The sequence below is a fragment of the Caretta caretta genome, chromosome 8 (genome assembly GCF_965140235.1).
Source record: "Caretta caretta isolate rCarCar2 chromosome 8, rCarCar1.hap1, whole genome shotgun sequence".
In the NCBI taxonomy this organism is placed as follows: domain Eukaryota; kingdom Metazoa; phylum Chordata; order Testudines; family Cheloniidae; genus Caretta; species Caretta caretta.
In genome coordinates, this window is record NC_134213.1 from 56,096,149 (window position 1) to 56,110,428 (window position 14,280).

At 40.2% G+C, this 14,280-nt stretch overlaps 1 protein-coding gene across 4 annotated transcripts in view; it reads left to right on the top strand.

The window, feature by feature from the left end:
• C8H1orf21 (chromosome 8 C1orf21 homolog) overlaps positions 1-14,280 on the top strand; it is a 201,628-nt gene that overhangs the window by 115,393 nt on the left and 71,955 nt on the right. The gene's annotated exons all lie outside the window — the stretch shown is intronic.

Genomic DNA, 14,280 nt, shown 5'->3' on the forward strand with positions numbered 1-14,280 from the left:
TTGAAAATGCCATAACTATATATAGCTTGCATGGAAGGTGGAAATATTACCTTTTCTTGCTTGTCTTTATGAATTAGCCTGTACTTGATCTTGTGGAGAGTGCTTCAGAGGAACTAGTGTTTGTATTCAACAACTTTGCAAATAGAAATATATGCAGGTCATGATGAATATGTCTGTGTGCAGAGGAGTTCTTAAAAATACTGAAATTCACAGCTGATCAGAAGAAAACTACCTATGTTAGGAACACATCTATAATTTACTCTGTTTCCTTACTGTGAATTTTAAAATTTGCAAAATGAGGTGCTCAGAATAAGTAACGTACCTATAACGCGGGATTGCCAAAAATTGGTGTTCAGTAATTTGACTGGAGATCAGTTATTTTCTTGTTTATCATCAAATTAGTATTATCCTCAAGATTTATCCTTATATAAAACTCAAGATTTGTTTCCTTTTGTTGCTCATTGAGCATATCTATTATTTGTTCCACTGTAAGCTGAGAGAATTTCTATCTGAAATCATCATTACTGTTATTACTTCTAAGGGCTTGTCTACCTGGGGGAAAAGTGCAGAGTAGCTGGTACAAAGTAGTTAGTGTGCATTAACTACTCTACACCAGCTCCCGATGTGGACATTTACTCTGCAGTGAGAGTGCCTTTGTGCGCCCTAGCTGAATACACTTCCAAAGTGTATTCAGGTAAAGCACACAAAAAAAGGCACTCTTAGTGCAGACAAAGAGAGAGTTAGTGTGGAGTAGGTAATTTGCTGTAATTTAAATTCACACCCTCGCTAACTCCACACTAACTTCCCTATGTAGGCGAGTTCTAATTATGTTACTACTGTTTATTCTTAGGGGGGGAAAACAGGTTTAGGTGAATCATGTCAGGCTTGACTTTCATGTGGAAGTTTCTTTCTTTCTTTTTTCTTTTTAAGCTCAAAATAGAGGGTCCTGGAGCATTGATCCAGATACTACTTTCAAAGACAGACAAAATACAGCATTTTAAAATATATAACATTTCAGATTTCTGGGCCTATTTCTTCGACTGAGTTTTTTCATACAGTTTTTTCCCTTCAGGTATACTGAGGGGAAGATCATCTGCTAACTTCAATGGAGCTATAACCATTAATATCAGCTGGGGAATCTGCCTGTCAGAGTAACTAGATGACTCTTGGGAATGTTACCATTTTAATATTTTTTCATCACTGGTGCTCCAGGCAATCCCACCTACTGTACATTTCTCTCCTAAGTGTGTATTCTGGAGATTGCAGTACAAAACTGCAGTACATTATTGTAGGTAAATAGTTTACCACCTTGTGTGCTGTTCCAGCCTGATATTTCAGATTGTGGTTGAAGGCCACTGAACAGCACAGAATATGATTTCTCCTCAGTCTCTACTCTAGATGCATATTTCCAGTTTGCAGTTTTGCATTGGTGATGCTCCATTGGACAGCACAAATTTAGCTTGCAACAGGATGTTTTTAGTGTGCCTAAGAAACATTGCTGAGAACATCACTTTTTCTAGCAGTATCTGCAGTGTCTTCCACCTTATCGCAAATGTAAGTGTGTCTGTTTTTGTTTAACTGCTTTTAAGAAATGCTGCTGCAAATATTATCTCTAATTTTGGAGTCAGAGATGCTTTATTGGTGAGTACAATGGAAGAGAAATTGGGAGCTGTTACTAGTTTTCTGATAAATGGAAAGATGCAGATCAGTTTGGTTGAAGATTGCCAGTTTGGTTGCCAGCCTTAAGTGATACAGCATAATTTAGAGAAGAGTAAGATTCCATTTTTAATGACAACCAGGAAGAATTCAGAAAGGTTTGAGTCACTTTTAGAAGTCTCAGTGACATTTAGAAACTAGATAGATAATCTTGTGTTTTATTAGTGCCTGCTTTCTTGTTGTAACATTTAATTCTTGTATTGGTTATATTTTTTAAAAGAGATCTTTCTGTAGAACAGTTGAATTTTATGTATATAATGTATTGATAGGTTGTTTTTGAGCGGGATCACAGATTTTTTGGGAAAAAATTTTAATATGAGGATTGGGGAGAATACCACTCCCTAATCTAAAGAAATCTACAAAAATAAAGTGAAACCCTTTAATCAGAGAGGATGTTTATACTTGATATAGGTTTTTTAAAAGATAGTGAACATATCTTAGACATCCAGACAATCGGTTTTTCACTTTCTTCTCGTCCTAGTTCCATTATAAGGATACTACATCTCCTTCTGTAAATGTGTACAGTTTGTTAATCCTAGGAATTGACAAATCATTGACATTTTAGATTTTTAAAGCTGAAGGTTCCCTCGAGTAAACTTGTTAAGTTCATAATTTAGACGATAGGTTAAGTCATGTATCACTAAGACTTTAGTTTTCCTAATGATTGTAAAATTGACAGTCATCCGTTACTTAATCTTGACTCTTCATCAGGCACTTCTGGGCAACTGAAGTTTTAGGCTATGGCTACATTATGCAGCTTTTAGCGACACAGCTGTGCCACTACAACCATGCCACTAAAAGCCACGCAGTGTAGCTGTTGTTTGTCAGCAGGAGAGAGCTCTCCTGCTGACAAAAAACTTCCACCTCCCATGAGTGGCAGCAGCTTTATCGGACAGGAGAGTGCTTTTTTTAAACACCCCGAAAGACAAAAGTTTTGCCGATGAAGTGCCAGTGTAGACATGCCCTTAGGAACAAGAGAAAGGTCTGGGAGAATCATTTAAGGCCACATCCCAACCCTTTTTCTTAATCCCACATTTCTGCCTTGTCACTATGCTCCCTAAACTCCACCTCCTGTGGAAAAGGAGTTAAGATGAGGTGTGTAGCTTGGATTCAGTTGTATTCTTGCTTCAATCACTTTCTAGGGTAACACTCTGTGTTACTTTTCTGCTTGAATTTCCTATTTACTCTTAGTTACCTATGAAAGTGGCGGGTGCAGGTGAATTCTTACTGCAACTTATCCAGTCCTCCTTCACTCCACTGTTGTGCTACAACAAAACAAAAGAGTGCCGGCTTTTCAATTTTCAGGTGCAATTGTGTGCATACATTTGTGCGAGCATAATGTATGCAAACACACAGAGCCCTCTTGGTACCGAAAATGGCTATTTGTACTTACATGATTTGCATGTACACAGAAATGCGCCATGCAAGGCTGTTGCACCTAACTCTGGCCAATAATTTCAGTCACCTGTCAGTAAATGAATTAGTCTTTTATTAAATTAATTAATTATCTTCACAGGACTAAGGTTTTTATGCCATACCAGCTATAACCCCAAATGGAAATAATTTTTATCCGTTGCTACTTTTAGATTGCTACTCAATAGATCTAGCTAATGGATCTAACTAGAAGCAAAAGCCAGTGGTGCGTAGTCAGCATACATAATGTACCAGTTCATTTGTACTTAAAAATGGCATGGCTAAATAATAAAACTGGGACAAACTAATATTTTAAAAGGCAAACAAAGTCTTGGTTGAAGATATCTCTAGTACATGTGGGTCTGACTGGAATAAATAACAGTTAGCCAGCTTTAAAGACCCATTAATCTTTTCTTTAGAAAGAACTCATTGTTTAGCTTGACAGCATCATATTAGGTATACCAAAGTACCATCATAACAGACTAATTAACATTCATACTGGGACTAATTTAGTTGTCTTCATTTACATACTCATGGAGTGCTAATGGCATTTCATTGTGAAATTACACTACTGGATAAGGTAAAATATCTTAAAATACCTTAAAGGTAAAGTATCTTCTGTTCATGCAGTTTGGCATTCTTTTTCCAAAATGTTATGAGCTATATTGGTTTTAATTTTAAACAATTTGCTACAGTACAGATTCCTCTTTCTATAATCATCTTATGTTTTCAAACATTTCACTTAATAATTCTTGGGGGGGGGGAGGGTTATTTCTTAGATTTTTTGTAACTTCTACTTGTCAAAATCTGTACTTGCTATATATATAGATAGTCTGTAAGGGCTATATGCTAGGATTTGCACACTTTATTAAACAGTTTGACACAATCATGCATCTTGACTCGAGAGAAGCTAAGTACTGAAATAGCAGGGAAGTTACAGGGCGAAGACAAATTCACAGAGGAGTTTGTAAACAATTGAATGAGAATCGCTTATGTACCTGATTGTTGCCGATATCTGAGTCAGTTTCACGAGGGGAAAAAATCACTTATTTTTCTTTCAAGATGTATTAGTTTCCACAGCAGTTACTTGAGAATGTAATTTGTGCCACCCATACCTATGCTGTTACCTTTAGGCTATCTTTTGAACTCAGACCAGATTCTAGTCTCAGTTGGATCCATGCAATCATTTACTTAATTGATACTTAGTATTTCAAAACTTCAGTTTTCACTCTTCTGTAGCTAAATATGGGGAAGACTGCAAATGCATCTGCAAAGTCAAAAACCACAGTGCAGTAAATTTTGTCTGTTTGTTTTTTTAACAATGTCCATTGTCTGAAGCGTCCCTTGATTACTATTTTTAGGTATGCATTGAATGGCTATTTATGTTGAATGTATTGCTGCATAGTGTTCATAGTTTCATGTGCTCATACAGTGCATTGGTGATATACGCTGCTGTATAAATGTTGGCATTGTATAAATGCTAAATAGAATTATACTAAGAGTTCAGCATGTGTGTTGTTATATAATTTTTTAAAATTTTACAACAATACAGTTCCAGAAGAGCTTATTACAAGATACAATAGAGTATACACACACAAACACAGGATGTATCTTGGTACCCAGGTGTAACAATGCTGGTTCTGGCAGGACCCAACTGAGAGTGCCAATTCAGACAAATTGCTTAAAGCAGGGCAGTTACAGCCCAAGGCTGGGGTTTTCCCACCTCTAAGGCAAACCAAACCAGCCAAACAGAGCAGTCTTTGGTCTCACCCCACTGACTAACCACAAGTCACACAAGCAATTCCATTAGACACTCCAGTTTCCCAGTATTTCCACCAGTGCCACTCGTTATAGGGATAAATGGTTATGAAAACCAATACCCCAGTAAAAGGAAAAAGGTTCTCTCGATCCCAAAGGATCAAGCCCCAGACCCAGGTTAATATACAAATCAGATCTTACCCACAAATCACACTATTGCCAATCCTTTAGAAGCTAAAGGTTTATTCATAAAAGGAAAGATATAGATGAGAGCTAGAATTGGTTAAATGGAATCAATTACATAGAGTAATGGCAAAGTTCTTTGTTCAGGCTTGCAGCAGTGATAGAATAAACTGCAGGTTCAAATCAAGTCTCTGGAGTACATCCACAGCTGGGATGGGTCTTTCAGTCCTTGGTTCAAAGCTTCAGTGTAGCAAAGTTCCTCCAGAGGTAAGAAGCAGGATTGAAGACAAGATGGAGGAGCTGCAGCAGCTTTTTATATTCTCTTGCCATGTAGTCTTTCTTTCTTTGTTCCAAAGACAAGCTGTCCATCATATGGCCTGGAAAAACCTCAGAGTTCTGTCCATAGGCAGGTCCCTGCATACCTTGCTGAGTCACAAGACGTGTCTGCCTTCTCTCAGTGGGTCACTTGTATAGCTGATGATCCTTAATGGGCCATCAAGCAGGCTAGGCAGAGCTGACACCAACTTGTCTGGGGTGTCACCCAGAAGCATAGCATAAGTTTGGAATATAGACAATATAGAGCCAATACTTATCTTTAAATACAAAAATGATGCATGCAAACAGATAGCATAATCCTAACCAGCAAACCATAACCTTGTCTTAGACGCCTTATTTGACCCCCTTTATACATGATTTGCTGCCACTGCAGGATCTTGGTTGCAACAATGTTCTATACAGTCCCAGTTCAAGTCAATAACGTCACACCAGGAACTTCCACTTCAAAACCACAGTCCTCTACCACTTGAACTAAAGAAAACTCTTCGGCCTTGTCCACCTGGAAGAATTTGGCATGCTTTATGTATCAACCCCCATAGCATGCTGCTTATTCATCATGGGGAGGCCCAATAACAGTCTTCAGCTATTTTAAGGGCTGTTATAAAGAGTTTGTGATCAATTGTTCTCTTTGTTCACCGAAGGTAGGACAAGAAGTAGTGGGCTTAATCTGCAGCAAAGGAGATTTAGAGTAGATATTAGGAAAAACTTTCTAACTCTAAGGGTCGTTAAGCTCTGGAATAGGCTTCCGAGGGAAGTTGTGGAATCCCCATCATTGGAGGTTTTAAAGAATATGTTAGACAAACACCTGTCAGGGATGATCTAGGTTAACTTGGTCCCGCCTTAGTGCATGGGACTGAGATAGATGACCCCTCAATGTCTGTTCCAGGCCCAGGGCCATCCCTACCCATACACAAACTATGCAGCTGCATAGGGCACCAGGAAATTTGGGGCACCTGGTGCCCTACGCAGTTGCGTGCTGCATCCAGCTCCAGTGGTCAGCCCGATCCCCTAGATGGCTGAGCCGGCCCCTTGTGGGCTGCCCACAGCAGAGCTTAGGAAAGCTGCCTCAGCTCCTGCCCGACCCCTTCTCCTCAGCCCCCACCCTACTCCGCCCCTGCTCTGCCCCAGCCCCGCCCCCACTCCACCCCTTCCCCCCTCCCAACCCTGTCCCCTGAGCTATGCGTCCCGGGGGACTGCAGCAGGGGTTGGGGTCAGGTCTGCCCTGTACTTACCAGGCAGTGGGAAGTGGAGTGACCCAGACCCAGCCCGCACCGCCTGTGAGTGCTGGGGGGAGGTTACCCCCCTTCTCCCAAGCCTGGGAGCTGGGGGAGCAGAGTGGAGCAGGCTTGGACTGGGTCGCTCCACTTCCCAGTGCCCCGTGAGTGCGGGGATGGGCCCAACCCCTGCTGCCTTCTTACACTGGCTGCTCCTGCCTCCCAAAGCCTTTGAGCGCAGCCCCCCCCCACCCCTCAGAGGCCTGGGATACCGCCCCCCCAGAGGCTTGGGGCTCGTAGGGCACCTCAATCTCTAGGGATGGCCCTGTCCAGTCCTGCATTTATATGATTCTCTGAAGGTGGCTGCATGCAGATCTTGGCTGCTGTCAGCTAGCTCTGACTGTCACCATCTCTGATTTCCAGATTTTAGACCTCAGTTCATCAAAGCACATGCTTACCTGTCATTGATTTTATTGGGACTTAAGCACATGCTTCGGTGCTTGATTGAATTGGTTCCTAAAGGAGGACACAAAAGCATAATCAAAATAAAACTAATAAAAGAGATTTAAAAAAAATAACCTTTTGCTTTGTTCCTCAGGAGTAACAAAAAGGGACAAAATCAGTGTAGACATCTAGACACCCACAGATGCATTCAAACACTCACTAATGTACATACTTTACTGGTGGGCTGCCACAGCTGTCCACCCACTACCTCATCAGCTCTACTGTACTCCTGAGATCTAAAAAAGAGAAGAGAACAGAGTCATTAGCTAACAGACACACAGGAAAATGAATTCCCTCTTTTTCCCCACCAAGTAAAGCCACTTGCCTCTCCTATGTGCTCAGGCACCCATTTGTCCCTGCTGCACAAACCTGTGTCCCCCTGGGTGCTCCAGTGCCGTAGGTAGAAGAAGAAGGATGGAGGGAACTCAGTGAGCTACACAGAGCAGCCTGCAGGGATGTCCTTCCTGTGGACTGCTCCTGTCTTGGGCTTGTAGAAAGAAACCACAAGAAGAATCCTTCGTTCAGCTACAAAATGAGAAAAGGAGAAAAACAGGAATGAACATATAAAATTAAAAAACTGAAGAAATGAATTAAAATAATAAAATCAAGCTTCTCACCCCCTCAAGAACCCTAAGGTGACAGGGCTCGTCCTACTATACAGTAATTCCTCATTTAACGTTGAAGTTATGTTCCTGAAAAATGCAACTTTAAGTGAAACGATGTTAAACGAATCCAATTTTCCCATAATATTTAATGTAAATGCGGGGGGTTTGGTTCCAAGGAAATTTTTTTGGGGCAGACAAAAGGCATTATATACTGTACAGTTCTGTACTGTACTGTGGTAGGGAGGTGCCCCTGGCTTACCCCACACAGGCACAGCCCTCTGCAGGCAAGGATGCCAAAAAGCACCTTGTGCAGCGGCAGCTTCCCCCCAGAACAGGCACCGACTTTTCCAGGGGATGCTCCAGGCCCACCTATTCCCGTCCCTTCTCCACTCCAGGCCCACCTCTTCCGACCCCCACTCCACCTCCTCTCCGGAGCATGCCGCGTCCCCACTCCTCCACCTCCCTCCCAGAAAGTCCTAAGCGCCTATGGGGAAGTGCTGGGAGGGAGGGGGAGGAGGCGGAGAAGAGGAACTTGTGCAATGCTCCCTTGTAAAGTAGTTGCTCTTCCACAGAATCTTACAAGTAGTGGACAGAGCAGGTAGCCAAACGACGTTATAAGGGAGCATTGCACAACTTTAAACAAGCATGTTCCCTAATGGAGCAGCGACGTAACTTCGAAACAACCTTAAGCGGGAGTACTTTAAGTGAGAAGTTACTGTATGTACTGGGCCTCCAGGCCTCAGGGCTTGTCTACACTGTCTGCCAGATCGGCAGGCAGTGATTGATCCAGCGGGGGGTCGATTTATCGCATCTAGTATAGATGCGATAAATCGACCGCTGAGCGCTTTTCCGTCGACTCCGGTACTCCACCAGAACAAGAAGCACAAGCAGAGTCGACGGGAGAGTGTCAGCTGTCAACTTACGCAGTGCAGACACTGCGGTAAGTAGATCTGAGTACGTTGACTTCAGCTATGCTATTCATGTAGCTGAAGTTGCGTATGTTAGATCGACCCTGCACGGTAGTGTACAAACTCTTAGAGTCAGTTTGACAGTAGCCACAGTGAGAACTGCTCACTCTCCGTCCGTGATATTTGCAAGTGCCAGGTCAGAACCTCTTTAAGGCGGAACCATTTAAAGTATTTGAGAACAGCCCGAACATATCCTAGACATATTGCACATGGACATGGGAGCTGGGCTGAGCAATGTGAGATAGGTGTAGCAATCCACAGGCCCCGGAACATTTAGAGCAGTGGTTCTCAACCAGGGGTATGGAGAGGTCTTCCAGGGGGTACATCAACTCACTAGATATTTGCCTCGTTTTACAATAGGCTACATAAAAAAGCACCAGGGAAGTCGGTACAAACTAAAATTCCATACAGACAATGACTTGTTCATACTGCTCTATATACTATACACTGACATGTAAGTACAATATTTATATTCCAATTGATTTATTTTGTAATTATATGGTAAAAATGAGAAAGTAAGCAATTTTTCAGTAATAGTGTGCTATGACACTTCTGTATTTTTATGTCTGATTTTGTAAACAAGTAGTTTTAAAGTGAGGTGAAACTTGGGGATATGCAAGACAAATCAATCTCCTGAAAGGGATACAGTAGTCTGGAAAGTCTCAGAGCCACTGATTTAGAGGTACTGCTCTGTATAGCCATGAGTGCATTGCACTTGAAATGGGAAATCCACAGTGAACATATAACACCATTACAGCTTATACCAGTCCAGTCACATCAGTGCAAGTGACAATGGTGCAGTTCACTAATATAGACATATTCTGTTAGGTGTAGTAATATGGCTTGTATCCTCTGTAAAGCAGCCATTAGAAGGCACTGTGTACAAGTGCAGGCATTTGAGGATGGGGACCATTCAGTGCAGCGGGGGGGGGGAAGAGAGAGATATGTATCTGTATATATTGTATATGTATACATATCTACGCTAGATGGTACATGACATAATCCGGCTGAACTCCTCACAGTCAAGCAAAGCTCATCCACAAGTGTCTAGGGCTCATAGGAGTTAAAATCCAAAAATAGGGTGCCATTTTGTAATGATTCAATTGCTGCATAGTCTTCTCATCATCATCAGGACTGCCATTCGTGATTTATTCATGGAAAGGGACAGATTTCCCCACCATCCTCTGAGATTTTGTTTGTTTGTTTTTTAAATCACCTGCTTGGTGAAAAAAAGAAAAAGTCAGAAGCACCGTAAATGAACTTTGCCATTGACTTATATGGGATTAGGCCAAAGATGTCCTTTTTGGAAGTGCATAAGAACGGCCATACTGGGTCAGACCAATGGTTCATCTAGCCCAGTAACCTGTCTTCTGACAGTGGCCAATGCCAGGTGCTTCAGAGGGAATGAACAGAACAGGTAATCATAAAGTGATCCATCACCTGTTGCCCACAGTACAGCAGATACATTTGCCTGTAGTCTTTATTAGTACACACGCTGGGTTGATGTCCTTCCTTCCCCCAAGTTTGGTCCCCCTCCCTACCCTCAGCATGTTTGGCTTTGAGTTTTCCTCAGGAGATGAAAAACCACGTATCAGATTTTAAGCTCAGTTTGTCTTATTTGGGGTTTAGACACCATTTACAGATGTATCAGATACGCCAGAGGCGTAGGCATTAAAATTAAGGAGCAGTACAATATATCAGATGTTATAAACTATTCTGTTAAGCTTGTGTCTCTGAATGGAAAGAGATGCACTTGGAGTGAAGTAGAAATGCAGGGAAAGGACACTGTTATGAATGTGTGTATTATTTTAAACACATCATGCTATTTCTTATTTTCTTATTTAAATCTATTTTATTTGAGAAGTACTATGATGCGCTTTAAAAGATGATTTCTCCTAATGAGCTTATGTCAATTTAACTCATTTCAGTTATGGTTCACTGCATATTACTTAAAGATCAAAGCAAATTATTACATTAAGCATTACTATTCTTTTTTTCCTCCCAATTCCTATAAAACAGTTTTAGGTGAGGGAGGTTGATGTGTTCTCTTTAGTGACTAGCATCTGAAGCAAAATAAGTTCATGGTATTACTGGATCTTTTGACAGGGCAGAAAATTATATATGGGTATGGGAACAAATGCATGTTTATGACTCCGATATCTTGATTTAAAATTACTATTAATTTAAATCTTTACACTTTATTATGAAAAACCTTGCATTGTATAAAATACTTTTGATTTGTTTACAGCTTAGAATGGTAGTTTTTATTGTGGTCTCAGTGTATACTCATTTTTAAAGTAGGAAGTATTAAAAAATAGTGATATTTCTGTGTGGCCTTGAAAATGCATTTTTGTAGGGACATCCAGCAGCCACATGCAGTTATAGATCTGCCAGCGTTTGTTAGAAAAACCTATTATTCTAGGGTTTTGAAGTAATTAAGGCCATCAAATATGTTTTGGTCAAACTTATGTCTCTACGTGTATATCTGTGTTTTTTATGCCATTATTTTCTGCTACTTATGTACTTTGTTTATCTTTATATGTGTTAAAATAATTTAAAATAAACACTTAGGAGTATTTTAATAATTGTTATGCTCTTGGCCCTTGCAGCAGTTTAGCTCTTTCCGTTTCAGATTAACCTTTTATTTAAGAAAAGAAGGAATAATTTTCCAGTAAAGCTTTTAACTGCTTTTTGTTTCTTATACTTCGCTGTTATAAAACACAGTGAATGTTTCTGAAGTGCTCAGTTTCTTTAAATGCAAATACAGTGTGTGTCCAAACTGTCACTTTGATTAGGCAGCTTCTCGAGAGAATGTTACTGCTGTCATGGGAAGTTTGCATTCACTTAAATCTCATGTAGGGTTTTAGAAAAGGCGCATTTTCAGGGGCAGCTGTATGACAGTATAACAGTTTTTCCGTTTAGACCCTGAATGAAGAGACATCTAGTTTACTTCAGGAAGCTGATCACTTACATGTGGGGTAGATTTTTAACGGTTTTTTTCTTTGTTGAAATGACCTTTCTATGTCTGTATCCATCCACTTTTCACTCTGGAAAAGCTGATGCCTTGGAGAGAAAGGACAAAGATTCATTTGTGAAACAGGAAAATAAACCTCATTTTCAGGGTCACTGTCAATAATGGTTGATAATATATATGATACTATGTACCATTTTTTAATTTCTAACGATTTCTAATCCTTGCCTGCCAGTGCCCTTGACTCTGGGTGTTTTTGATATGATGGGCTAGATACTCCGATAGTGTAAACTCGCATAATTCCATTGAAGACCACTTGAGGATCTGGCCCAATAACTCTTTCTGTGTCAATCATTGATTTAAATTCAGTTGTGATAAATCCCTCCAGAATTTCATTGTTAATTTCTGCAGAGAAAGTCTAGTTTTTCTATAAATCCTACCCAGAGAATAAATTGATGAGCTTAAGCATTGTAGCTCTGACTTAAATGTGACAGATCATTTCAGAATTCTGCATACAATACAATAGAACCTCAGAGTTACAAACACCTTGGGAATGGAACCAAGTATCAGAGGGATAGCCATGTTAGTCTGTATCCACAAAAACAACGAGGAGTCCAGTGGCACCTGAAAGACTACCAGGTTTATATGGGCATAAGCTTTTGTGGGTAAAAAACCCACTTCTTCAGTTGCATGGAGTGAAAATTACAGATACAGGCATAAATATATATTGGCACATGAAGAGAAGGGAGTTACCTTACAAGTGGAGAACAATGTTGAAGGTCAATTTAGTCAGGGTGGATGTAATCCACTCCCAATAATTGATGAGGAGGTATCAATACTAAGAGAGGGAAAATTGCTTTTGTAGTGAGACAGCCAATCCCAGTCCTTATTCAAGCCCAAAGTGATGGTGTTATGTTTCCAAATCAATTGTAGCTCAGCAGTTTCTCTTTGAAGTCTGTTTCAGAAGTTTTTTTTGTTGAAGTATGGCTACTTATAAATCTGTTGTTGAGTGTCCAGGGAGAGTGAAGTGTTCTCTTACTGACTTTTGTATGTTACTATTCCTGATGTCTGATTTGTGTCCATTTATCCTTTTCTCTGTGTAAAAGTTTATAACTGAACATTGACTTAATACAGCTTTGAAACTTTACTATGCAGAAGAAAAATGCTGCTTTTAACCATCTTAATTTAAATGAAACAAGCACAGAAATAGTTTCCTTAACTTGTCAAATCTTTTTTAAACTTTCCCTTTATTTTTGTAATAGTTTAGGTTTGACACAGTACTGTACTGTATTTGCTCTTTTTTGGTCTCTGCCAAATGGAAATGGGAGTACTAATTTAGAACTACCAAGAGCAAGTTCTTAATTTCATACCTGATTAGCACAATCTAGTGGATAAACTCCATCTATAATCATGGTATGTGTTTGTTTTTTTAAAAGTGAAAATATTTATGACATATATTCAGGAATAAGTAGTAATCTCAGAATGAACAGCTACATGTAAAAGTCCAGGTGCTTCTACCTCATCGGCACAAATTCTTTGTACATGCAAGTTGGAGTTGCATGTTTGTGTATACTCTGTGTGTGCGTGTGCAATCTCAGTTTCAATGTGTGCATGATGGATTTACACATCCAACTGGTGTGCATTAAAGTGCACATGTATTTTTTGTATGCAGCTGTTAGAAAATTTGGGTTATCCTGTTAAGGCTGATAGGCTACAAAATTTACTGGTCTCAGTAGCTGTTGGCCCTATTACTTCGGGCCTTTATTCAATAAGGTACTTAAGCAGTGACTAGCTATAAGGACATGAGTAGTTCCCATTTACTTCAGTGGGATTAACTATGTATTAGTTAGGCATGTGCTTTTATATACCTATCAGGGCCTGAAGTATTACACATATGTATCTTTATGCATATGCCTTTTTAAAAATTGATTTTTGCTGGCAGAGGGGTATACATTCTTCCTGCTCTTCCCCATAAACTTAGTGTGCAGTGTATGTTCCAATGTTGCAACTCTAGGCATTCAAAAATCATGAACCAGGCCCCAAAATCATGAAATTAAAAAAATATTATTTGGGGCTCCTGTTATTTGCATTCTGGTGTTAGAGCCCTATATGTTCTTGTTTTCAAGCTTTCCTCCACAATCAGAAGGGCTAAAATCTTTTAAAAACAAACAAAAAAACAAACAAAACTTGAGTGTCTTACATAATAACATGATTCCAGGAACTGGGGCTTTAATAAATACAACCGATAGTGCAAGACTTGCAATACAATCATGAGGTTTGGCAGCACGTTTTGTCTTCCCTTTCCTGTCACAGTATGCATGTACTACCTTTTCTGTGAGCCATGTGATAAGCATTTGATAGTTAATTCTGCTGGAACAGGAGGCAAGGCAAGAACAGGGAGGACTGAACACATGCAGAAATGCCTAAAACAATGTGAAGTCACCATCAAAAGAATAAGGCTGCAGCTACAGTCTCTGAAGTTACAGTAAGTGTTAGCAACTGTCCCTGTTGCTAGCGTGGTATTCCTTGAATAGCGGCACAGCTGCTGCTAGCTCTCAGGCTTCTCTCTCTTGATCATCTCCCCTTCCCCTGTGCAGTAAGCCGCGATTCAC